At 43.2% G+C, this 26,142-nt stretch overlaps 2 long non-coding RNA genes across 3 annotated transcripts; both read right to left on the bottom strand.

Annotated features, from left to right (window-relative positions):
* Positions 1-750: 750 nt before the first annotated feature.
* LOC147655368 (uncharacterized) lies at positions 751-11,203 on the bottom strand. The gene is made up of 2 exons (XR_015288268.1): positions 11,044-11,203; positions 751-3,905 (listed from the first exon to the last, which is right to left on the bottom strand). It is a non-coding gene; the product is annotated as an uncharacterized LOC147655368 (long non-coding RNA).
* Positions 11,204-16,988: 5,785 nt separating this feature from the next.
* LOC147655367 (uncharacterized) lies at positions 16,989-25,811 on the bottom strand. Of its 2 annotated transcripts, none has more exons than XR_015288219.1 (3): positions 25,468-25,811; positions 24,737-24,794; positions 16,989-20,869 (listed from the first exon to the last, which is right to left on the bottom strand). It is a non-coding gene; the product is annotated as an uncharacterized LOC147655367 (long non-coding RNA). The 2 variants fall into 2 exon arrangements; XR_015288234.1 differs by having other exon boundaries at positions 16,989-20,231; positions 25,468-25,730.
* Between the last annotated feature and the right edge of the window lie 331 nt (positions 25,812-26,142).

Here is a 26,142-nt window from a genome sequence, read left to right as displayed (position 1 = left end):
TTTAATTCCAGAACCATAAAAACCAGAGATCTTATGATTTTGAAAATGAAAGAGAACCATACAATAACTTGCAGACACACATAATAGCTTTTTCCAAGAGGTTATAGTCAATTTTCTGACTACAGTTAATCTGTAATGAATGTAAAAAATCTCACGCCAACATGCAAGAAAGGGAGAAGGAAGACAAAATAAAACCTATTTACTTTTAAAGGCCTGTTGACGACTAATACAAGATCAAAATTTAGGTTTTGAAAAACAGTACATTTTACCAGGCAAAATCTAATGAAGCTGATTTTTAAACAACTTAGTACAATTACATTGATTGCAAGAGCAATTTGGGTAATTACTAGTGGAAATGACCATAATTAGTCAGAAATGAGCAAGAACTTTGCAAATGTTCCCATTTACAAGATTTTCATCTTTCTATGAGATGCTCAGTGCCCAGTACAATCTCCTTTCTTTAAGCAAATTAAAAGACGTGGTGCTGTATGTTCATAAATGATGTGTCAAAATCTGGATATCCAAACCCCCCAAGCTCTGGGACAGTTTCTGTTACATGTGAGGGTTGGGATTTTTTTGGGAAAGACGGGTGTCCGTTGTTACAGTAGCACTGCCCAGTGACACATGCAACTGCATTTTATTATGCGAATATGGAGGGGGAGGAATCGTGCCTTTTCTATATAAGTTCTGCCAGGCATCGTGTCAAAAAGTTAATTTCACTATGGTAAGAAGAACAAAGAACAATTTAAAGAAGATTTTGATATTTTATTCATATTTAGATTAGGTCCAGAGAGATGATGAGAATGTTAATTGGTCTCCTTGAAGAGACAGACATTCCCACCAAGCAGAAAAATCATCTCAAGCAATTGGGTCTTTTTTCTTCATTATTCTTTTTTGCCTTTTAATTTCCACTATGCAAAATTAAAGGGCAGTTGAAGAAAGCCAGGACAAATGGCAAGAAAATGAGCACATGAACAGAAGGGACTTCAACTGATGAAGGGATTTGTGAACAGCAGGGACAATAGTCAAAGCAGGTCCTATCCTTCTGAATAGAAATTAGTTTTCTAGGACCTTTCATAATTGTTTATGACCTATTATTGTTGTTATCTTCATAGATCTCTAGTGAAAGAGGAAAGTAGCTGATGGAAACTTATGGCAACTTTAGAGATAAAATAGTGACTCTGTAGAAACTTTTGCTGTTAAAAAGCAACATGGAATAGTTTTAAGAATCTTCTCTGTTTTACCAAATGGTCCTGGTGATAAAGACTTCCCAGCAGAATGCTCAAAATAACACTCTGAAGTGACTATCACCATAAAACTCAAAATACTGCCAGAAGAGTTGTGTTTTCGACAAAACTTGCCTCACTGTTGATCAACACAGTGAACTTTCCTTGTAAAACTCCATCCAACTGGACAAGGTACGTAAAACTAGTAAAACAAAATAGATTAGCTCTAAAGCTCAAATTGAGGTGGCAAACCCTGTGCCAAAGCCCTGTTTTTCAGCTCTGACAGGCTATCTCCTAGATTGATAGCAGTTTTCCAACATTCAGTGTTATTTCAGTTGGCTACATTACTCTTGTTTCCTCGAGTTGTTCCATCTCTGTTAATGTTTATATCTGTCTTTGGACATTTTTTTCCACTGAGCTCTCCTGCTTCATTAGCACTGCTGTTAAACACAATGCAGGAACCTAACCTTTTTAGGGACAGTTGACTTTGCTAGGACTTGATGCCCAGCTCTGTCCCTCCACGACTGAGTTGTCCTAGTCCTGATAGTGTGAGCAAGAGTAACCATGTCATCACCTGATGTGAAATGCACCCATTTGCAATGATACCAGGGGGCAAACCAACCCCACATGAGTGATTAACAACACTACCTGTTTTTTTCATCTTGAGGTAAAGGGAAGGGACCAGGTACAGGACTTGCTGCCCTCCCTGCTCACTGCTGAGTTGGTGCAGAAAGGTGTCAGTCGAAGCAGAGCAGTGTGCAAGGGCTAAGGAGGAAGGCATCTCTGGTTAGCCCACCCTAAGCAGTGAGGGGTAGTGGCTATTGGGCCAAACAGGTCTCCACCAAGAGACAAGCTCTTGTTCATCTGGGGCTGTGGAATGACTGCTTGTCTTTGGGTAGCTTTTTCTGCTCTTCAACTCTCCTGCCCAATAAATTCCTGTTTGGTCAACGCCATCTGTTTGATTTTCCTTTGAAGACAGGACTTGCTGGGCACTTGGGTGGGAAGAGAATGGTTTCCCTCAGAGGCTGGCTGGAGGCTTGAGCTGATGTTTCCTTGATCAGTCAGAAGAGTGAGCCTGGCAGATGGGTAGCATGATGGTAGTCTCTGAGATGGAAACATTTCCAAAACAAGTACATGTGGCAGAAGACTGAGTCTGATGGCATTACAAGCTCAAGCCAGTAATTTATCCTTGTCTTGTTCTGTCCTCTCCTTTCCTATCCTACACTGCTTCTTATGATGTAGCTAACAGTACAGTTTCTGAAGAGGCAGAAAATGCAGCATTGTTACCAGTGATGAAGCAGTAAATTCCCTTGTGAATGTCTTGGGCTGTGATGATCCACAGACCAGCATAAATTTGGGCTTAATTTAGTTCTGGATTTTGCTGTCAGAGGAGTGAGTTCAACTAAATTTTTCCACCTCACCAGGATATGATACCAGATGAGAATTTTCTGACTATTATACTACTTAAATGTATAATAAGCTAGAATATAATACTCTGATCGAAGTTTTTAAAAAATGTTAATTTAAAAGAGAATGCTTAGTTTGTAATTTCAGAGAGTGGATCAGAACTTCACCTGGCCCATGACTGCAATGACTCCCATCAAGGAGATATTATGGTACATACCAACAAAGGGGCTGACTTCAGGCCTATGATTACTTTGGGTCCATATAATCTGTTCTTACTTTGCAAATTAAATGAATGTGCTTGTAAAGTAAACATCCATCGTGCTCCATGAAGGACTTGGGAAGTAACAATTCCTATCTGAAGTGAGCTCCCATGTAGCTCGGTTTCATACGTAGCTGTCAATAGCTCTTTTGCTTGGGGTACATCAGATGCATATCAGATACAATTGTCCTCTTTTGTTTGTGCCACTGAGTCTAGCTCAGCTCTTTAAAACTCAACCCCTGCTCAGTCTACAATGATCATTTTCATCACTTGCTTTAGCAAACTTTCATGACCTGGAGAGGTTCAACTTCAGTTAGCAGCAGTAGTGTAAAATTAATTACTTTTGTATATTCCTGTGCTGTAAGCACTGGGTGCAGCTACTGTGCTGTAATATTAGATTAAACTGAGTACATTATTAGCTTTATCAATGATTCATTACAATCTTAATGCCAACTAAAAGGACACAGAGTACCTGTTTACCACTGTGCCTCTAGCAAACACTGCAACACATACAGGCGCTGTTTTTGGAAGAGCCTTTACCAAAGAATATAAAATAGCAGAAATTTCCTGAGTTCAGTATATGTGTTTCAAGTATATTATGTCAGAAATAGGAAAAAAACCCCTGCTTTTAACTTCAGACTTAAGGCAAGGTGCTCAAGATGAGACTCTGAGCCAGGTGTTCCAGGCAGCCAGGGTTAATACAAAATCAGTGTGACAGCAGACAACTATAGAGTAAGAGCTGGACCATTTGTAACACTGATGGACGATTTTGCTCATGTCAGTCTGTGCGAAGGCTGGAGCAACTGAATGCAACTGTGAAATAAGTTTGAATGAATAAAAGAGACTCACAAAGACCCTCAGAGACATGTGGCATGTGAGTGATTGCCTCCTCTCAGCCATCCCTTCTCGTCTTTCCCCATGTTTTGGAAGGTGTTGTCTTCTTAATTCATTGGTCCATTCGTTTCCTCCACTGAAAAGTCATTCCTCTTACACTCTTCCCTTCACAGCAGGTCCTGAAGGAAAGGTGGGCATTTGGAGCACTATTAGTATGTAGAAAAATGCTAACTAATAACAGAATAAGGAGAACAAGGGAATTTTTCTTTTTCTCTTCCTTTAGCTTTTGGGCCAGGATGAGAAGGGTCATTCCAAAGAACAGACTTTAGCTGGTACAGATGTAATACACAATGTCAAGGCTTCCCACTCTTTTTGAAAGCTGAGTGCCTGGCTTGTGATATGCATGATTGTCAACAACTGTGTATTTACCACCTTGAGCTTGAACCAAATCCTACTACACCCTAGTTTGCCACTGGTATAACCACTGATTTCAGTTAAATTAGTCTTTATTTACACTGGTGGGAATGAAGAAAGGCAGGTTTGCTAAGTGCAGCAGATCCCAGAAACCAGTCTTTTTCTTCAAGGGAGGCATTAGTCATCACTGCAGGCACTTTGATTTGTTAGTCTGTACACAGCACAAGCAGGCTTTCAAGAAGGCAAAAGAGTATTTGCGTGGATTTCCTGGGATGTTTGGTGCTCTTGTAAGAGGTATGTTCATTTTGGCAAGGTTGGTTAAAATAGGTAATTGCCTGCTTCAAAAATGAATCAGTGGAACTCCAGAACAGACCCTACCAGGGGTTAGAAGCCAGTGTTGCTGTGGGTGAGACTGACAGGTATTTCCTTTACCTGTGTCCCAGGAACAGCCCACAGATTTTACAGGGCATCTCTGTTAGTACCTGAAGGATGGGAACAGTGCCATGTGTCTCAATACTCATGTATGATTACTATTACTCACTGGTAGGTGTTTGAATGTGCCTTATAGAGCTCAAAGTCCTTCCAAGAAAATAAATAGTTATTAATGATAACAATTAGATTACTGCAGCCTTTGGAGCCCTGCTGAGATTCTCTGACCCAGGACCAGGAGGCTCAGTAAACCATGAGTAAGAAAATTAAACTCCCAGTTGTTAGGTTTCATTTTACTGCAGATAAATCTGTATTTCTACTGGAAAACATTTAGGGCTTAATGACTCAAAAATAACTGAAAACTACTGAGTACCACTTTTGGCATTTGCAGACAGATGACAGTAAATAATATTATATAAATGAAAAATCTACATCATCAGATTCACATATTTAGCCCAAATGAACAGAATCACAGAGTGGTGAGGCTGGCAGGGAGCTCTGGAGGCCACCTGGTCTGACCCCCTGCTCAGGCTCACTTTGAACTGCTTGCCCAGGACTGTGTCCAGATGGCTTTTGAATGTCTGCAAGGATGGGGACTCTACAACCTCCCTGCACCAATGCTCAGTCACCCTCACAGTGAAAAAGTGTTTTCTTATGTTAAAAGTCATACATTGAATCTCAATTTTCATGTGATGCACATAAAGATAATTTTGCAAAGTAGAAATATCAGGTTGTGCTTTCCTTCAAACTGAGTGAGAAAAATGGGCAATGTCTACAAAAGACAAGTAAATAGAAGAAACTGAAAAATAATTTCCCATTAAAATGCTTCTTTCAGCCAAATCTAATTAGAAAGGTAATCTCCTAGAAGCTGTCAAAATTTTCCCCATTCCTTTCACAAACGTTTTTGCAGTATCACTGCACATTATGCATGGAGCGTGTCCCTGAAGAAATCTGGAAAACATTGTTGTTGATATGCCTCTCACAGCTTGCTGATGACACCAGCAGGAAAACCAGCACTGAATGTGATCTAGGCTACAAGGCAGCTGGAAAGGCAGTGCTCCTTTACATATGCAAGACATATATGAATATATATATACATACATACACATATATAGTTCTGCAAATAGTCTGTGGATATACATATATTAAAAATGCTGGGTAGTTAAATCAGTATATATGTAACATAAATATAGAGATGCATTCTTGTGTATGTGTGTGCACACAGATATACGCACAACCATATGTGTTTAAGCTTTATTTCTCCTTTATTCCCTTCCTCCTATACTAGTCTCTTTAGATTATAAACTTTGTGTATCAGATGCTATGCCTGTACTGGTGCATCTTGTCTTGAATGGGAAATGAGGGTAATCATGTCATATAAATCACAGAATCACACACAAATATTAACCTATAACTCAAAATCTATGTTTAAAGAACACTAAAGCTGCAAACTCAAGCAGACAGAGATTGGAAAGACCAGGACCAGGGAGTCCTTTGCCACTTTAATTCAGCACCTTTGCATACTGCTAATTACCTGATCATATATTCTGGTTTTAGCTTTTTCATCACCTCATTCAGTGTTTGAAATGTGTGGTTCTAACTTATTGAGCAGTGATGCAAAAATTTATTTTCCCCTGACTGTTCCACGGGTGAATTTACATCATAGTTGCTGCATGCTGTTCAAACACTCCTACTGGAAAGAAATGGTTGTTTCCACTCTTCTGTGGGGGTGATGTCTGTAGCTAATGGCAAACTGAGATAGAATAAGGCAGGGTAGTTTTGATTTGGCAAAACTGAGATAGATTAAAGTGAAAAATTAAAAATCTTGGGGCACACAATTTAAGATATACCTAATTTTTGACAGTATCCATCACCAAATATGTTATAATTTCAAAATTTAGCTTTTGAAGCTGTGTTTGATGTTCAGGAATTCTGGAAAATGAGCCCAGAGAGCAGCAAACCACCTTTAACTGCAGATCATAGCCCAAGCCACTGAGCCACCTGAATCCAGATATGAACTTCTGTAGTTATGGTCAAGACACACAAGAAGTAGAAGAAAGCTGTCCAAGATGTGGTGTGGGTCCCCATACATTCTGTGGTGATGGATTCTGTGCTGCTTCAGGCCAGCACACATCAACAGAATCCACAAATGGAATTTTGGAATGAATTAAATATGAAAATGAATAATACACCTTGTGCACCACTCACAAGGAGACCTAGTTTGAGACTACATTTAATTTCATATGCCTCTTAAATATTACATTGTCATTGCAGTACAGAATCATAAAACAGAAATCCCAGGCTGTATCCTGAGACAAGTAACAGAGGTTTTGGTAGCCAGACTGGAAGAATCAAGAGTGCTGGACCTTTGGAAGGCAGCAGGAACACTGAGAGCTACAGAACAGGTGAGCTGGCTGGATATTTAATGAAAGTCATCCCCTTTGACACCATTCCTTACCATCATTAAATTTCAAAGTCACTCTTGGGTGTATTTCTTTGGGCCTGCCATTTCCCATAAAGATTTTCCAGTTTTTCACAGCCTCTGACATACTCACATCTGTTGGCATTCAACTTTGGGCTTGGAAATATTTCTCAAGAGAAGGAGCAAGTCAGGTGAATTTTTCTAAAAGAAGAAGTGTGTTTCCTTGAGTACAATTTGTTGGCATTGCAGGAAAAGTATGGTTTGTAAGAAATTTGTCTCCTTTCAAGCCTTTGGGCTGATTTTTTTCCAAGGGCTATGTGGCTCTGATGTCTGCTCTCTGCAAGGTGTTCCCAGCTCATGTGGCACAGCCAGCCTTTGGGAGTGACTCCAAGGGTCTCTGTGTTTCTTGTGACCTTTGAAATCATGCCCATGCACAGAGCATTCCCCAGGCTGCTGCGTGCTGCCTCAGCTCCAGCCTCGAAGGACTACCTGAGGTGCAGCAGCAGCTGAATTAAAACACTGAGGCTGTTTTTGGGCACTGCCCACAGCCACCCCATAAGTTTTCCTGCTCATAATTCACAGAAGAGATGTGAGCTGTATGTGGATGACATCCTATGCCTGCACCTTTCTGGTACCTTTGAGTTCCACTTGACAGTAAAAGCAAAGAGACGGAGGTGTAGGTATCAGTGTCACAGGATCACCTGTGGCCTATGGAGCTGGTGCTGCAGCCAAATGCTCACCAGGGATGGGGAAGGCAGAAGTCTGAAAGCACAGAAGATTTCTGGGGAAGGAGTGCGCAGGTGACCATATGAGTGAGCAGGGATGCAAAGGACCAAAAGGCTTGGATGTGTCCAGAGAGGAGATGAGGGAGGACAGAGTCCTTGGCATGGGGCAGGCCATGAAGGATGTGAAGTGGGGGGTCTACACTAGGAAACTGTCATCTGAGGTGTTTTGGAAAGGGTCAGGGGGCAGACCAAGACCAACAGATGTAGCTGCATTGCAGGAGCAATGAGGCATTTTCCCTTGTATAGCTCAGTGCTTAAGGCTGGGGAACAAGACTTCCAGGCCATTCAAAGGCTTTTCAGGGAAACATGATAACCTCAGGGGCTCTGACAAGCAGATGAGAAAGCAGGTCTCACACATGGCAGAGGGGCTGAACAGCCTGGGCACCATGTGGTATGCAGTGTCATGGGGCTGGGGTGCAAGGGGATGGTGAGACTATCCCCTCTTGTCCTGTCTGAAAATTCATACTGGGAATTAAGGTGCAGTGAGTCAAGAGCTCAGCTCCGTGATCCCAGGAGCCCCTTCAGGCCCTTTTTCTCTACCCTGGGCACATATATTGCTGTACAGCACATCATCTGAGGGCATTTGATTCATACAGCAAGCACAGCAACCCTGCTGAACCCAGACATGGGACTGCCCTCTAAATATGCCCTTTCTGTGCCTTTTGCTAAAGCACGTGTGGAGGGAGGTGCATGGCTTTCCCATGCATATGCCTTCACCTTTCTGATGCCTGTGCACTGGTTCTCATGACTAGGATCTGCACTGGAGCTAGTTCTCCTGACTATCAGGAAAACTTCTGTTTGCTTTAAGAAGAGCAGGAGGGTATGGAAGAATATGTAAAAATCTGATTTCAGGTAAGAGGGATTTATATAACATACCACCAATAAGAAATAATTCAGATAAATGTGAAAATTAAATTAACAATGGGAGCGAAGCAACTGACTTGAAACTGGACTTTTCTTCTATATTTTCCATTTTTGTCAATGGTTTAGAGAAAACAACCCCTCTTATTGGAGTTATCTGACTCCACAGCCACTGCAGTATATCACTGCACATGTTTTTCTACCACGTCTGGCAAGGAAGTCTGTTACCTGGGTTTCAGGTACAAGCCAGAAACATGACTTTTAGTCACCTGCTCCTCCCGTTTGTGTGTGTTAGATCAATGGTGTGGACCACTGTGAATTAATTGCCATTCCCTTTTATGTACTCTAGCTGGCTACAGCTGCTCGAGACACTTTAAAATATCCCAACAACTCCAGTATTGTTTGCTGACACTTTCTAAATTCTCTGCTTAGCATCTGGTTGTCGTGATAGCATCAAATGCCCTGTTTCACTTGGAGGCAGCCAGAGGCTTTGGTTAAGGGCCTGTGCAGGTGTTGCGGAAACAATCCAGGGCAATTTGAGTAGCATCTAAAAGCCATACTGTTTATTTTTCTGTTCACATGAGCTGCTTATCACAACCACCTGGAAAATTCCACACATGCAGTTACTCCAAAATGGGGCTTTGTGACAGCGAGAAAAATGGTTATTTCATCTGATTCACTAGCAGTAAGTCACCAGTAGGTAAAGCATGTTTGGTGTAGAGTATGACGGCAGAAAGATGAGAGGGAGTTTTAAATTTAAAGGGAAGGTTTGTTGATATGAAAGATTAACTCAAATTTCTGCTGTTGGTGGCCAGAAACCTGCTCCTTTGCCATGGCCTCAGATCTCACCATCAGTTTAGGCTTGGCAGGAATTAGGTTGTGACAAGATTACAGCTGGGTGCATTTGTGCCAGGGTTGTGTGTCAGGACTGAGTTTACACAGAAACACCCTCTCAGGGGTGCAGAGCATTTGCTTTCTTTGCTGCATTCCTTCATCTTGGCCAAGGTGGGAGCTCTGGCTCAGTGGAGACCCAAGGGTGTGCTGGAGACAAGGAGGGTGCCTGTGTGGCTGGGAAGGAAAAGGCAGAGCATGCCAAGAGAGTGCCCCAGGGCACAGTGTACCTGCGGATGGCCACTGCATGCAGGGGACCCAAGGGTGTGCCAGGCTGAGCTGCCAGGGTCTGCCTGCTCCAGCCTTTCCCTAATAACAAACTGGAGCACAAGGCAATAAATGAGGCTGAGATAAGGGTGAAGTGGTGTGTTGTGTGCCTGAAGCTTCCTGTGGGGTCACTGTCTCAGAAACAACATAAACAAGAAACCATGAGCCAGGAAAGGAAGAGCTCTTCCCTGTGCCTTGCTTTCTTCTGAGGTACAGGCAAAGTCCTCTTCTCTTGTGCCGCATCACCTCTCTGTTCTGCTGGGGTGCTTTGGGATGGCTGAAAGGGCTCTGTGACACCTGTCCTGCCCTTCATCAACTCTCTACACAGCTTTTTCCTTCCTGCTCCACCTCAGTCTCCAGCCTTTTCTTATGCAAATATGTGTATGGTTGTAATCTGAATGGCAGGAGTTGTGTGGCAGCTCCTGGTAACCTGGAGCATATATGCCACAGCAGCTGATGTAATAAGGAATAGGGAAGTTGTCCTTGTGACCCTGCTAATGGGGTGTGCATGGGGAGTTCCTGTCCTCGCCCTATCCCTGGTGCTGCACAGACAGTGTTAAAGAACTAATTTCTTTAAGGACACACACCATGACCACCAGCCAGAGACAGTTCAGCTAGATGGATGTCCAGGCTGAAAATCAGTGTACCAGGGAATCTAATGTAACACATTAATGTAGTGAAATCACAGGTATCTCTGGGAGTTATCCCAAAACAATTTGGATGTCATAAGAGGGTGATTTCCCTGAAGATATTCCAAATCTCCCATAGTGACTGGTGTGCTCATAGTAAACTTCCTGCGCTAGCACCCAGATTTTACTTGTGCTGTGCAGTGTAAACCTTTTCACTCTGCTTGGGCTCTGCTGCTTCCTTTAGCATATTGTCCAGTTTTACAACTTACTCAGCAGTCTCCTCCCCAAGAGCTATCACCTAACTATTATCTTCCTTTTTAATCATATCTGACATTCAGTTGGCATATTTTACAACCTTATCTGTGAGATTTGTGTTCTCATTTGACCACAGTCTGGCAGAGATTGGAGGGCAGGGAATCCTTAAAAGAGCCTCAGCCTTTGTGACAAATACTGAAGAGGAGAGGCATTTTTCTTTGTGACCTCTTGCTGTGTTCTGTAAGAAACAATGGCCCCAGCCTACTATAGGCTGGGCATTCAATGTCACAGAACCCCTTGCCTTCACTGGGTTCAGAACATACACAGAACATACACAATGCTACAGTGTGTAGTACTCAATAACCTGTTTCAATGCAAGGACTCAGCTTCCTGTCCCTTCCTGGCTCTCTCTACGTTTTCCTGGTAGGGCTGAGAAATGTGGCCCTGGTCACCTCCTGCCATAATATTATGAACATATAAAAACTCCTCTGAAGCTGCCCAGACACTGCTCTTGTCAAGCTTCTCTGGAAAACAAAAAAAGAGTGGTCTGCTACCTTAGGTTTCTAAAGGGATTCACAGCAACATTGGAACTGTTTGTTTGTTTGTTTTTTTCAAATATAGCAAAAATCTGAAGGACCTAAAGGTTAATGGAGACTAATGCATCACAGGACTGAGAGACTGCCCACCCTCATATTGACATTTCTTATACTGTGGATTCCTCAGAGCAGAGAATCCCTTTTCTGTGCTTTGTAAAGTGAAGCAGGCTTTTGTGGTGCTTGATGTCTGCTGAGGGAAAGCAGGGCTCCTGGTCTCAAAGCATTTAGCCCGGTAAGGCTTCTGCACAGACTCCACAAAAGCTTCTCAATTCCAGAAAAATACTGAGCAAAGCCTTCAGGATTTAGCCCATGAATTGTGATTCTCATAGCACACAGGGTTCCTGAGATGATCTGGACAAAAATTATGTCAGGCAGGTCTCTTCTCCTGCTTATGTTCTTGGTGGGGCAATAGTCTTAATGTCTATAGCTCTGACATGATTGCAACTTGTTGCACAAGAAGCAATTACAGATGAAGCCTGAGCTGCCCGGCCTGTGGCTGCCTTCCTGGGTCTCCTTAGGCACCTGTGGATAACTGAAGGGATGGAATGTGCCAACAAACATATTCCCCCACACCAGGCTTGTCCTACTGCTTGCTTACATCAGTCACATGGAGTGATTCGACCTTACTCCGGGGTAAGGGCAAATCAGGTGAGTTAGACAAAGGTCTCAAGTGTAGGATTGTCTCCAAACAGCAAATGCTGAGGTGCATCTGTACCTCACCCCTGCACAGAAGAACTTGGGAAGGGAGGGAGGGCTGGAATATAAGGAGTTTTTCTATAGCTGACTTGTGCAAGGCTGTCTTGCAAGGGAAGCTTCTGGAAAGCTGAAGCTATGTCTCCTTACATTTTCCCAAATCACCATGAAACGCTAGAGAAGATGCAAGACCACTCAAAATTGCCCAGGTGTCCTGGAAGGGGAAAGCAGGCTGAGCTGATGCAGTGTGGTGTAGCCTACAAACCCAGCCCATGCCCATGAGCTTGTCCTTGGTCTGGGGCTGCTGTAGCCTCTTTTCTCAAGCCCATTGGCAGTTTTCCAGGGTGTCTGTGAGGCTTATACAAATCTCACACAAGGTGTTTCTACCAAGTAGGCACTACTAGGCTGTCCTAGAAGAGGTTGACATTAATTTTTTCCCTCCCTCTGATGACACATTTTCTAAACCACAAAGCTACTTTGATGTGGACAACATTAAGAGTCCTGCTGTGCTGTGGGTTTTCCCTTTAAACCTCTTGGCAATTATGCACACTGGCAGCTATGCCTCCCCTGGGGGCCACTGCTCAGAGGTCCTCCAAATGGCCCATGCCCTTTCCTACAGCTCTGGACCTTTTTTCTTCCTGTGACCTTCATACACAGAGATTTTGCTTGTTGTTGAGCCTTGGCTGCCTTGGGTGGCTGCAGCTGGTAACATTCTTGAGTTTAAACCCTCCATGTATGCAGGAACTTGACCTGATGTGAGCCTCATACTGCTGACTTCTTCCTCACGTTCCTCCTCTGCAGCCAGGCCAGCACACAGAGATCTTTGAATCTTGTGCTACTGTTTATGACCCACGTGGACCAATTGTGAAGAATTGGCTCTGACTTGGAGTTCAGGGCAGGAAAAAGGCTAATTTCATCTTATGTGTGATGATCCAGCATGGTGCTACTGTGTGCACCAGGGAAGTCATACTTGGAGATATGCTTATGCAAACAGAGTTTGGTTTTGGCTGACCTGGGTATACTCATGTTACTGCCTGAAGGGCTGCACTGGGGTTGGATTCCAGTTTTTAAAGCAGATGACATATGGGAGGTTGTGTGCTATCTTCCTGCCTGCTTCTGCCTGCAGCTGGATGTGGTCCTGGAATATACTTCTGTGAATAACAATGAGACAGCAGTGGAGCCAAACCATTCTGCCTGGCAGCCTGTCTGGAAGTTTTCCCTTCTGTCCAGCAAGGAATTTGGAGCATTTACGTAAAGACAGCAGAAGCAGTTTTTTCCAGAGTGCCTATGGGATAGCATGAAGCCAAAATGGTTTTCAGCTATAGAAAACACAGCTTTTCATGGTTTTTTTTTCTAGAACTCACTGGAGAGGAGGCAGTTTTCAGCTGTCAGGTGCTCTGCAGAAGTGTAATTGGTGGTGTTCATCCATTTCCCCATGGGCAGTCATCCATAAAAAAACTGTCACCAATCACCTCCACAGCCAGGCTACATGACAGCAGTCCTGGAATTCCTGATGGCAGGAGACTGCCTGGTCACCACAGGGTGTGGTATGCCTCACCACTTCTTTTAGGGGAGTGCCAAAGCCCTTTGTGCCTTATTAGACATCTCCAAGCCAGAAAGCAGCTCCCTGCCTGGGTTAGTGGCCAAGAAACCTGCCTGACCCCTTACCTTTAGCACAGGCCATCAAGTGTCAGTCAAAGGACACTACTAACAAGGACTTCAGTTCACTCTCTGGAACGTGCTGGTGCTTCATGCATTGCTAATTCTCTCCACTCATGCCTCTCCTCATTTCAGCTGCTCATTACTGCAGCTCTGGATAGAGGCAAGGTGAACAAGTTTTCTTCTTTTTCCCATCCCCTGAGTGCCTGCTCATACTCCAAAACATACTTTCTCTTCCCTTTTATCTGATTTCTAAGGAGTTCCAGTTTCCCTGAACACAGTTGCTTTTCTACCTTCTCTACCCCTGCATTTCTGGGCCATGCCCAGCCACAAGTGTGACCTATGCAAAATGCTTGCCTCCTATCAGGGGTAACAGATATTCCCATCATTTCTGGTCAACTCCCCTACCCATAATAAGGATGTAAATAATGCATGAACTGATGCTAGATGGAGATCAAATATGCACAGCTGTGAGTTATTATGTGGTACCCTGATTTAAAGTTGGTGAAAAGAACCACTTTACAACTACTTAAGATTTTTGTATTATCTTCCCAGGAACTTTAGTCTGAATGTGCTCACAAGATCTTAATAATCACAAAAATCTTAATTAGTCACAGTCCTTGTTTCAGTTTCTGCTTTGCTTGACTTTGTTGGTTAAACACCTGAGCTTCCCAGACCAGGGTCATAGGAAGTGGAGATTTTTCGCTGTAGGAGGGCAAGCAGAAAGGTAAAAGGGGAGGATTGTTTCCATATCCCTCTCTCTCCCCTCACTTAGAGTAGCTCTGAAAAATACAGCCTAAATCATCCCCATCTGGAGGCCTATGGACACCTCCCACCTTTGACTGTAGAATGGAGAAAGTTCACCTGAGGCAGGATGTTAGCCTAGGAAACAAAGCACCCATTACCTCTCCAGAACATTTTGACTGTGTCTTATTTTCAAGTTTTCGTATTATGTGAAATGACAGCAAGTCAGGCACAACACAAGACAAATTGAAGCTATCAAATTGTCACTTTTGGACAGTTTTGTGTTCAGCTATTACAAGTATGCTTTTCTAAATCTTTTCATGTCTTTGTTGGTGTTGCTGCTTGCTTACTGAGACACATCAAAAGACTTGCCAAGTTCCTTTTTTCTCCTGCTCAAAAGGCACCTGTGCCTCTCGCTGCCTCACACTGATCCATTTCTAGCACACTTGACACACGAAGGTCAAACGCTTTTTCTGATGCTTCTGAGCTTGTGCATTGTGAACCAGCTGGCGCCTGCAAGCGTTCCCCTCACAGCCCTGGGAGGACAGGCAGTCTGGCAAGGCAGCACCCAGAGCTCAGTGAGCTCAGGTCGGGGAGGCTTTGCTTTGCAAATCATCTCATCAGGCGTGACTCAACCCCAAGGCAGGCACGTTCTTAAATGGAGGGGGTCTGTCATGAAATTTCCATCCTTCCCAGGCTGGAAACTGCAGGCAGGCAGATGTCAGAGGATCAAAGACAGTGGAGATGCCAAGTGTCCAGGCTGTTAAGGTTATAAATAAGGTATTTTATGAACAGAGGAGGGAGAAAGGCCCATCCTTCTGGCTGGTCCTCATTCTCCCCAGAATTGGGATGCCATAAGGGGGACAAAGGAGGGCCCTTTGCCTCAGTGCACTGTTTCTCACGTGGGAGCAGACAGCCAGGCTGGGGCTGCCCATGGGGCAGGAAACCAGGCCTTGAACAATGGAGTAAAGCTTGGGCACAGCACCTGTGTCACTCATGGCCCCTCACAGCGTACCTGGCCTTCGTGAAGGCATCCTGTCAGTGATGTGGGGATAGGCTATGGCAGCACACAGAATTAAACTGAGGCTGTTCAGCATTTGCTTTAGTTTTTTAGGTTATGTCACTTTGCAGTTTCTAACAAGCTTCATCTCATCTTCTTGTATGTGAAGCTTTTGTCCCCCACTAAGACACTGCTTTGTTCCTAGTGGTAGCTGTAGGGTGCTGTCTCTCAAGAACTGTAAATACAGTGTCTCCCTTTAAGTTAACATTCCTTTTTGGTGGGTTGTTTCTGGTGGAGGAGGTGAATCTCGTTGTTGTGCTGCTCTTGCTCTCCACTGAGAACTGAGTGCAGGCTAACACAGGCATAGACTCAGGGCCCAGGAAGGAGTCTCCTCCATGGAGGGCAGAGGGAACAGCCCAGCCATGCTTCCCTCCCCAAACATGGGCACCACTATTGCCAAGGTGAGGACAGGGGTGTGCAGAGGGGAGCTGTGTCCCTCTTGTGATGAGTCTGCAAAGGAATCTACATTTTCTTTGGCTTTGTAATGGGGAGAGACTTCTGGACTGAACATCTGCATCCAGGCTGCCTCTCAACACTTTGGAGGGCACTGTCAGGCGAAAAAAATATAAAAAATCAAAACCCAGACCAATAAAAGAAAAACAGTTGGAACGATTATGACTTGTCAGTGTCCAAAGCCCAGGCAGGAGCAGAGCACACCAGCAAGCAGAACACTGATAGTCACTCAAGGAGGCAAAATCCCTCAAGGAGATACTCCCATGGCTCAGAGCTGGGCATATCAGAGCAAGAGAAAGATTTCAGAAAGAAGTACGTAAGAATTACAAGGTGTGCTGCTGGCCATTTTTTTGTCTGATTTTCCTCTGTGTCCTTTAGGAAATACCTTGTTATGACATCTCAGCAGCAAGAGGCATTACCCGGATGCTAATTATCTGTGGTCATTAAAAATCCCTTTTTAACTTTGTTGAAAAGCTTGTGGTCCATCCAGCACCCTGCAGTTGTGCTTCACTTAGTAGAATGCTTCTTTTGGCTGAAGGATTTTCAGAGGTGTTCAAAATTGTTATACACCCAGCACTCACACAGATTTCCTGGATGGTGTGCACCAGTATATTACATTGGGAATAGCTGGAAATCCTGGCCAGGATCCTTTCTAGTTTCCTCTTCTCTGCAGTGCTGCAGTAAACATTCCCAGCTGCACCCCTGGATGTGGTCACACACATCCCTCTCCTGTTTGCTGACATATGAAATGGATAGCTAACAGCTTTATTGACATTTCTGTACAGGGTGCAACTGTCATAACAAAAAGATACCCAGGCATCCAATTTAGCTACAAATTTACCTCTGTCAAACCAACCCTAGACCTGCAATTCTGAAATGTACTGCCATAATCAATACCAGATTTTTCCAGTACAGATATTAGCAATTTCACATATTTCCACACACTACTTTGTCATCCTTTTTGGATCTTCCTTTCTGGTATAGCACATTTTGACTATGAAGTGATACAGCCAATCAGTAATAAAGCACTTGTATGACTTCTGTATCAGTGATCAAGAAAACAGTGTCAGAATTGGGGAATAAGGAGGAGAACTGAAAGAGAGGAGGCTTTAAATTTCATTTAATGATGTCTACTAATATATTGTCAGAAAACAAAGCAACATTATCTGCATCTGGATGAGAAAAGAAAACAGTCATAGTTCCATTCTCACATCCAAAAGCTTATGAAGTGACAAATGGTGTTTATCCTATCTGGAAAAAATGTTATTCTTAATTGTAATACTGCCACTGCTGCCAGCGCTCACAGATTCAGTGTGCAGCTCACGACAAATGGTGCCTTTTCAAGCCCTGGTTTGATTATATAGGAATCTCAACTACACTTTTCTTTTAAGCTTGAAAGTATCTCCTAGAGCAGAACCCGAAGACTGAAAGGCAGAGAATTCACTATATATTGATGGTTCAAAATCTTACCATTTTAAAGGAAGTGTGATCATTTCTTCTTATTTTTCAGTTTCCCAATTTAGTAATACCACACTCTGGAAAAGGAAGGCATGATATACACAGGTAGACATACACATATTTGTTGCCACAAATATTACATGTTGCAGTGTCTCTCTGCAGAGAATCACATTTATCAATGCAAGCCTCGTAATTTTATACACACATCAAATGCTTACATATATAGAAGGTGCAGGAATATGTAATTATACTTCTGTTTGTTCATGTGATTTTATTCCCTAGACTCATCTGGGAAGACACATACCATAACACCCAGAAAATTATCCATACCATAAGACCACTAAGAGAAACTTTCTGGGAGAAATCTAATAATGTGGTTAAAAAAAACCAAAACAACAAAACCACACAACAAACCAAAACTGAAAAAAATTCAGCTCATACATCATTAGACACTAGATTTTTCACATTTAGAAACAGCTCAACTAGAAATGAAGTAAACTTTCATGAGATAATTTTCTGCAGTTGAAGATTGGTGGGAATACGCAGGTAAATCCAGTGCTTAGCTGAAGGCAGCTGGTGCACATATTTTGACATTTTTATTGGTCATCAAAGAGCATTAAAAAGGGGAACTGCCCATCTCACAGTTTCCTGAAAGTGCTGGACACTCATTCACATGCAGAGCAGCTTCTTATCTAGTGAGCCATCACTTACTGTGACTGTGCAGCACTTTTCAGAAACAAGGGGACAATGCATGAGCAGGAGAGAATTTCTGTCCCCAGACAACAACAGCCAGCTTTACCCTGTCACAGTCAGCTTGAGGGAATGCTGTTGGAGAATGCAGGAATGTCTGACTCTGGGGTTTTGACTTGAAATAGATCTTGGCCCAGTCTGAATAAACATTTTAATGCTTAGCCACAGAAAGATGTTGTCAAGAGGATGGTTTCACACATTGGAATTAAAATAGTTCTTGTAAACATTAGCACAGTTTACTTCCTTTGAATGTGGAGGTGCCTGGCCACAGGGAAGACTAGTTTGTGATCATGCTGGCACTCTTCCTCTGGCAAAAAGAACACCAAAAGGAATAAACATGGGAAGATAGAGAAAGCCAGAGGGGAGGTGAGCTATGGGAGCAGCTGGGGGTACTGTGGCTTCCAAGCTGGGGCTGGGAAGGTCACTGTTGAGATGGTGCTGATTTCCATCTATACAGAGCTTTGAGATCCCTGCTTGGACCATGCTGTGGAAGCATGACACCTTGTAGAGGAGTGCCCTAAGTGGAAAATTCCGCAGGAGCCTGGTCAGAGGAAGCCTTTGGAGTCACTGAAGGAGTCCCTCAACATGCTGCCAGGTGCTCAGCAGCAGGGAGTGTGTGAGTGAGCACTCAGGGGCTCAGCCCCTGCGTGCTGGCAGACTGCCAGGGCAGGTATTCATCCCAAATCTTCTGGGGTTAAAAGGACACAAATTATCAAGATGACAGATTATTTAAAGTGAGTCATTTCACCCAGATGATTCCAACAGAAGGACATTTGGGAGCAGTGTCACCAGCATGCTGTCTCCACCAGAGGTGAGCAGCAGGAGCTATTAATTAGTTTGAGAACAGCAGGGTACCACACACACCCTTCTAGAAACAACCAAGGGATACAGAGGATGGGACAACTAATTTCCTTCAAGGATTTCAAGCAAAGGCTTGGTGGTGGCTGTATTCAGCAAGCAGATAGTTACTGTAAAGTAGACAACACAGTTTTACAAAGGCTGTGGGGCTACTGTCAAAATGTGAAGGTGCTGAGACACTGCTTTGTGGGATTCAGACCAGCACTCTTTGTGGCATTGCCAATCCCCCAGTCTACACAAAGAAAAAGTAGAAAAACTCCATGAATCCACCTACCAAGTCAACTCCCTCTTGGCAGTCCCCTTTCCTGCCAGCAATGGCAGCTGTGGGAGGTGTAGCAGGGTGAGTGCCACAACTGGTCAGACAGGGTGTGGGAGGAAGGCTGTGCGATGTGAGGGCAGGGAATGGCCCCGTTGTGGGAGGCACTGTGCTCCTGGCCTCTGCCCAAAATGAGTAGATCCTTTTCTTTACACTTTTGGAATATCACAGTGGTAGAAGCTAAGGCAATGGCCTTGTAATGTCTCTGGGTACATTTTTTTCCCTGCCCTGGGCCTTTGTTCTGGAGCGATGCCGTCCCACTTACACAGATCTGCAGCAGGTGAAAAACAGCTGAATTGAAGGACAGAATGGGTGTAAGAACTTGGGCTGTACCTCTTGCTTCCAGCAGAACTCATCCTTATCTAGAGCGATTCATAGAAAATAGTAGATTCCCTTTGGATTTACACCAGAATAGAAAAGCAGAAGCTCCTGAGAAGTTCATGTTCCCAGAAGAGCTATGTACTTTAGTACAAAGCACACCCACCCTTTTCTCTGGCCTCTTCTTTACGATGACTCACACAAATTTCTGCTTGCTGTTGCCTTCGATCACTCCAGTGAGTCTGCTGTGATTCAGCTGTTCTCATTTTGAACTCCCTCAGAGCATTTAGTCAATCCCAGTTTACCAAGATTGGAAACTAATGAAAACAACATGATATAATTTCCAGAGATGCCTGGTATGCTTGATGCTCAGCCACCTTTCTCTGCTGAATTGTCATGCAGCTTCTCTGCAGGAACACAATCAACTTTAATGCTCATTAGGACAACAGGCATAGGGATGTCTGCCACCATCTCCATTGAATAGCTCACATTCCAACCAAGTATTTTTTATCACATGTTATGAAGAAAATATGATGTTACACACACTAGAAATAGCTGGGAATAATATTTTACAGGGCCAGATGCTATAGGGCTGTCACTGCGGGCCTCAAGAGTCATATCTTTCCTCTAGGAAGAAAATGTCCTGTCTGAAACAGAAAGATGCAAAATTAGGAAGGGTCCATCTCCAAAGATGTTCAGCATGTGGAGCAGACAAGTTGGAAACTTCTCTGTTTAGACCTGGAAGGTTGAGAGGGAGTCACGTCTATGAGCTCAAGTACATGTTTGTGTGGGAAAACAGATACAAAGGGGATCTTGAAATAAACAGCTGATAGGGAGAACCAGAGAAATGTGTCCACAGATCAGCCTGGCTTTTTACAGTAAATAATATAAATAGACAGTTGAACGAGACAATAAACTGCTTTAAGTGGGAAGAGATGAAGGAAAAGAAAAAGCACAGCCTTGCTGATTAGAAAGTTCCATTACATTTAGCAAAGGCCTGAAGGAGCTATGGGATGAGGAAAGACTTGTTTTGGGGAAGGTTGCCAACTGAGCTGTGATGTTATTGTAAAAAAAACTGTTTTGGTTCTTGCGCAAGTCTTGGGAGGCAGTTTTTTAAAATTCCAGGGAAAAGAGAAACCAAGGAAGCCAGATCGAGTGGAATCTCTTTTCTGTCTTCTTTTGTGAGCAGTAACAGCTCAAGTTACAAATGAAGATTATTTGTGTTCAGGATTCAGCATGCCACCTTTTAATTTCCAGTGCACATCTGTGAACCATCTAAGAAGCTCTACAGCAAAAACAGGAAAAATGAATGATGACATTACCCAGTGAAACAAATTAAGGCAAAAAAAAATCCTAAGACAAGCAAAAAAATCCTGTTTGGAAGGAAACTCAAAACAAAGAATTTCCCCCCCCCCCCCACTTTTTTAATATACTATGAAGAGCATAAAGGGCACACATATAATTTCTTTTCCTTTGGGACACAACCGCAAACCACATAATGGAAAAAGACACTCAAACAAGTTGGCCAGAAGAATGGAGCAAATGTGTGGCTCATGTGGAAATACCTCAGCTCTGTTGCTGATCTCAGGACCTCTGCTCCTTCTCAAATAAAAGCTCCAGCAGCACTGCCCACCCACGGATTGGATCAGACACTGGCTCATGACTGACAAAGCAAGAATTTGACTTCCTGTGGAACACAGGACATTGCCTAGCCATCTGCAGAGCCTGCTGGGCACAGGGCATGAGGAGATCAGAGGAACAATCCTGGTTGCTTTGTGGTATTACCAACACCATTGACAAGGCCTTTGGTTTTCTGGAAACAAATGCTTTTCTTTTAAGCAAGTCACTCCCTCGCTTCCAGGTGACGAGTGTGATAAATAGAGTTATTGCTTGCTTGCTGTAATTAATAAAATTTTCTTTGATTGAATCATATCACTCTCTTGAGTGCATTCATAACAATGAGATTTCATACCCACCTCTGTTCTTTGAAAGAGAAGTTCATTAAAAAGTTGTGATCATGCCACACCCATCTCCTCTCTAAAGTGAGCAATCCTGGCTTTCCAGGTTTTCCTCTTGAGGAAGCTGATCCCTTTGTCCTTTTAGGTTGCCCATCTCTAACCCTCTCTATTCTAGCGATGCAGAGACCAGAACCACACAGGCTACCCCAAATGTGGGTGCACCAAGCTGGAAGAGACTCCCTGAGGATGCTCACCATTTTCCTGTCTTTCTGGCTGCCGTGGCACACTGAGCTGAGGTTTTAAGAGAATAGTCCATGGTGACTCCAACAGCATTTTCTTAAGTTGTAGCTGCCAGTTGTGAGTTCAGAGACATGTAAAAATGATTCAGATTATTCTGCAAATAATTCTACCCAAGACATCACCTTGGTGAACACTGAAGCTCATGTGTCACCCTTCTGCCTCCCCCCTTGGCTTTGTTAAGTACTTCTGGAGCTCTGCACATGCAGCTCAGCACTTGACCAGACAAATGAGCTTGCCATTGACGGCAAATCTGGGCATGCCAGACACACACCACTACTCCAGGCTGCTGGTGAGGATGTTAAGTAATTCCAGAGTGACTTCTAGAGGTTCTGTTGCCACTGCTTTTCCATTCTAAAAGAAGTTAGTTGAGCCCTTAACTTTCCATCTTCATATCACAAAAGGACTTTTCATTCAGTCTGTGATGACTTAGTATCTTTATAGCCTTTGCTGAGAAACTGTCAAAAGCTACCTGAAAATCTAAATATAATATGTCCAGTATCTCTACATTCTTGTTACCACCCCTGTGGACTTCCAGCAGGCTGGTTGCAAGGCTCTCCCTTACAGAAATCATGTTGACTGCTTCCCTTGACATCACACTTCACTGTGTGTACGTGGTTTTTTGGCTCTGCTGTTGTAGAAGGGATGGAAGTCAAACTCTTTGGCTGGCTATTTCCCAAGACCCCTCTAGCTGGGGGGCTACAGTGGCAATTCTGCCCTCCTCCTTCTCTGGCACAGAGGCCACTTGTAATGGCAGTTTACACACCTTGGGCCACCAGTTCTGCAGCTTCACACGTGAAATATTCCATAAGAGGTGCCTGGTCCTACTGGTTTACTGACCTGCACCTAATCTGTTTGGTCTGTTCTTTCATGTGAATTCAATTCAGGCTGCACTAACTCATCTGAAGAATTGCTATCCGGAATATGCTGGGTTTGGGGCTCTCTCTCATGTCTTCAGCAGGAAAGACTGGAACATTAAACCCAGTGAGAATTTCTGCTGGTTTTCTATCTTCCCCAAGTGTCCTTTTACATATTTGTCCTCCAACTAGTTGGCTTCCTGCCTTTGCTATATAAAGAACTACTTACTATCAGTCTCCGCAAGGCTCAACTCACATTATTTTTAAGCCTTATGGTTGACTTGCCTTATTTTATGGGCTTTCCTGTTCTCCTAATTTGGGTAAGCTTCCCATTTTTTAAACATTAATTTATTGCTTGTGTTAACATCCTTAATGTACCTATTGAGCTGTGAAATGGCCTTTTTGGATCACATTGTTTTCTTTTCAAATTATGTCAAACTTTTTACCTGAGATTTTAATATTGTATTTTTTTAACAGCACCCAGGCTACCTGTTCCCTTCTGGCTTTTGGACTGCTCTGTTCAAGACTTGCTTCCTTTCTTTCCTTTTTTATTTTTATTTTATTTTATTTTAATCTCATATTGATAAACCTCTCTTGAAAATGAACATCTATATGCTGAATTTGTCCTGCAACACTGCCCTAACTCTGCTGTGATTACTGACACAGAATTGCTCTCCCAGTAACATCTGAATCAGGTTCTGTGTGCCACCCATCACCAACTCCAGAGTAATATCTTTTTGTGGGTTCTATGACTAGGTTTGGTTTGTTTTCTTTTTTAAACCATCTTTTATTTGTGTCTCTGCATCTCGTGTTGATAAAGATTCAAATGTGGATCATCCTAGAACCTGCCTTAAACATGTAGCTTTAATCTCACTTAACAGTTCACAGAATCAGAGGATGTTTAAGGGTAGAAGATATTCCATCAACCCACCCCTGCTCAAAGGAAGATCAGGCACAGCAGGTTGCTCAGGGCTGTGTTCATTTCTGTTTTGGGTATCTCCAAGGATGGAAACTTAACAACCTCTCTAGCAAACTGTTCCAGTGTTAGACCACATTCACAGCGAGAGATTTTTTTTCATACATTTAAATGGAATTTCCTGTATTTCAGTTTCTGCCCATTGTCTCTTGTTCTTTCTTTAAATATCTTTGAGAAACCCCCTTTAAGTAATTGCAGTGACAGAGTTCTGAGAGATCTCAGCACAGCCTGTCCAGGTTTTTAGTTCATGACAGTCTTTTCTCTGTTAGGATGGATGTAAAGAGCTGTTTAGTACTCATGAGACTGCATTTGGACTACTATATCCAGTTTGGGGCTCCTAGGAGAACATTGACAAACTGGAGTGTCCATAGACAGGTAGAGGGTCACCAAGATGGTTGTGGTGATGCAGCACCCACTGTGGGAGCAGGGACTGAGAAAACTGGATTTTTTAACCTGGAGAGGAGAAGGTTGAGGGAAGCTCTTTACAGTGCATACATCTTCTGTATGGGGAGTCACAGGAAAGACTGAGTTATGTGCTTATTGGATGTGCATAGCAAAAGGAGAGAAATTCCAGCTGGACATATAGAAAGGAATTTCATGGGAGTACTTAGCCAGGGGAACAGGTTGCTCAGAAAGGTGGTGGGATCTCCATACTTAAAGACACTCAGCATCTGGGCTGAACTAGGCCCTGAGAAACAAGAAGTAACTTAGAAACTAGTTATGCTTTGAGCAGTAATTCTTCCTCCACCCTTGCTTTTGGCATACCTTTTTCTTAAAGCTCACCTATAACTTATGGCAAGATAATTGCCTTCTCTGGGCATAAGCATTTGTGAATGCCAGGCTTGATTCCCAGTCAGAGCAGAGAGCACACTTAATGACACAGCTCTCTGGTAACAGAACACGTTTGGCATCTCCCTCTGCCTCACAGTGCCTGGAAGCATAAAGCTGAGTGCCCTCTAGGGCAGTGAGAGCAAGTCCAAGATGAATAACTCTTCCACTACAAGGCAAGATGGAAAAGACTCAGAACAGTCATGAAAACATTGTCCCTTTGCAGGCAAACTTACCCCTGCTTTTCCATCCTTTCATGTCATCTACCCACCACAGAAAGTTGCTAACCAGGACCTGGAAAGTAAAATGTGCATTAAACAAATGGGTTTGGCAAAGGGAACATCTGTTTATGAGTAACTTCTTGTTCTCTACATATGATAATGGTTATGGATTAGTGTGCAGAATACGGAACTTGTTTACAGCTCCTAGGAACTGTATGTTTTGAATCATTAATAAAGAGCGTTTCCAAATGCAGAGTTTCTCATCAACACGAGCGTTGCAGCAGTCCCCTCTCTCAATAAGTGCAATTCAATTTGCAAATTAAATATCAGTGAGAGTCACTTAATGTCACTCTTTCAGCAGCCACAGAGATCAACATTTTTATTGTCACAGTCTGTTCTATTTAGTATATTGATATTCATGACACTTGCCCAGGAAAAATAGAACCATTTTCACATGATCTCTGAAAGATATTCCAGTTTTAATCTGTCATGACACCAAAGAAAGTAGGAAATATTTATGGGGGGGGAAGGGGGAGAACGGGGAGGGGGTGTCTACTTGTTTAAAATAAATCCGGGAAACAGAGAATCTAAAATGAAATTATCTCTAGCTCAGACTAAATATATTTACACTTTCTCCTTACAGAAGGGTAATCCCTTCTAGGGAAGATGGGCTAACCACAAGATTAATGAGGACTCTGTATCTAGTGCTCGTCTTTTTAAAGAGTTTTCCACGATCTGACTCTCACCTTTTTCAGCTCAGATGTTTCCTTCTCCTCTTGCTTTTCACTCTACTCTTTAGGCAGCTCACTCTCTTGTGGAGATACCGCCTTTAAAAGCTACAAAAGAACTTTTTAGTAGAAGTACATGTGTGTAAATCCCAGCTGGTTGTTACACTGACTTAAGCGCCGGACGTGTTAAACGCAGGATTGCAGGGCTGTGGATTTGCTGAGCTCCCTGCAGATAGCACATGTCTTTTGCTTGTTCCTCCCTGTCATTTTCATGTGGTATTGCCTCTGCCTTGATGCTTATTTTCTCTAGATTGCAACGTGAGCCTCCCGAATGCCACCACTAGTGTGTGACTGGGAGGTCTGCATTCCAGTTCCCCATCTGAGCTGGGAGCAGAGAATAGCCCATGACATACTCCGGTAGGAATGCCTTTTTAAAAGAGCTTTTTGGCAGCACTCCAAACACAGCAAGTGCGGGATGAGGATCTGATTTCACCTCTAATGAAAGAAATATTCATGTGAAAACTTCTCTTCCATAGAAGAGATTGCAACAACAGTTAAAAGCTCTAATTAGTTCCCCGGAGATATCTGATTTCTTTGAGCGTGCACCACACCCTCCACAACCACACTCAAGCCCTCTCATAGCTAAACTGATCTGAAGGGAATTGGTTGTCTGTTTTTTCCTGCGTCCAAAGA

This window comes from Cyanistes caeruleus, chromosome 1, assembly GCF_971803275.1.
Source record: "Cyanistes caeruleus chromosome 1, bCyaCae1.hap1.1, whole genome shotgun sequence".
Classification (NCBI taxonomy): domain Eukaryota; kingdom Metazoa; phylum Chordata; class Aves; order Passeriformes; family Paridae; genus Cyanistes; species Cyanistes caeruleus.
Note: the sequence above shows the minus strand (reverse complement) of the source record. Positions and strands in the feature narration are given on the sequence as shown.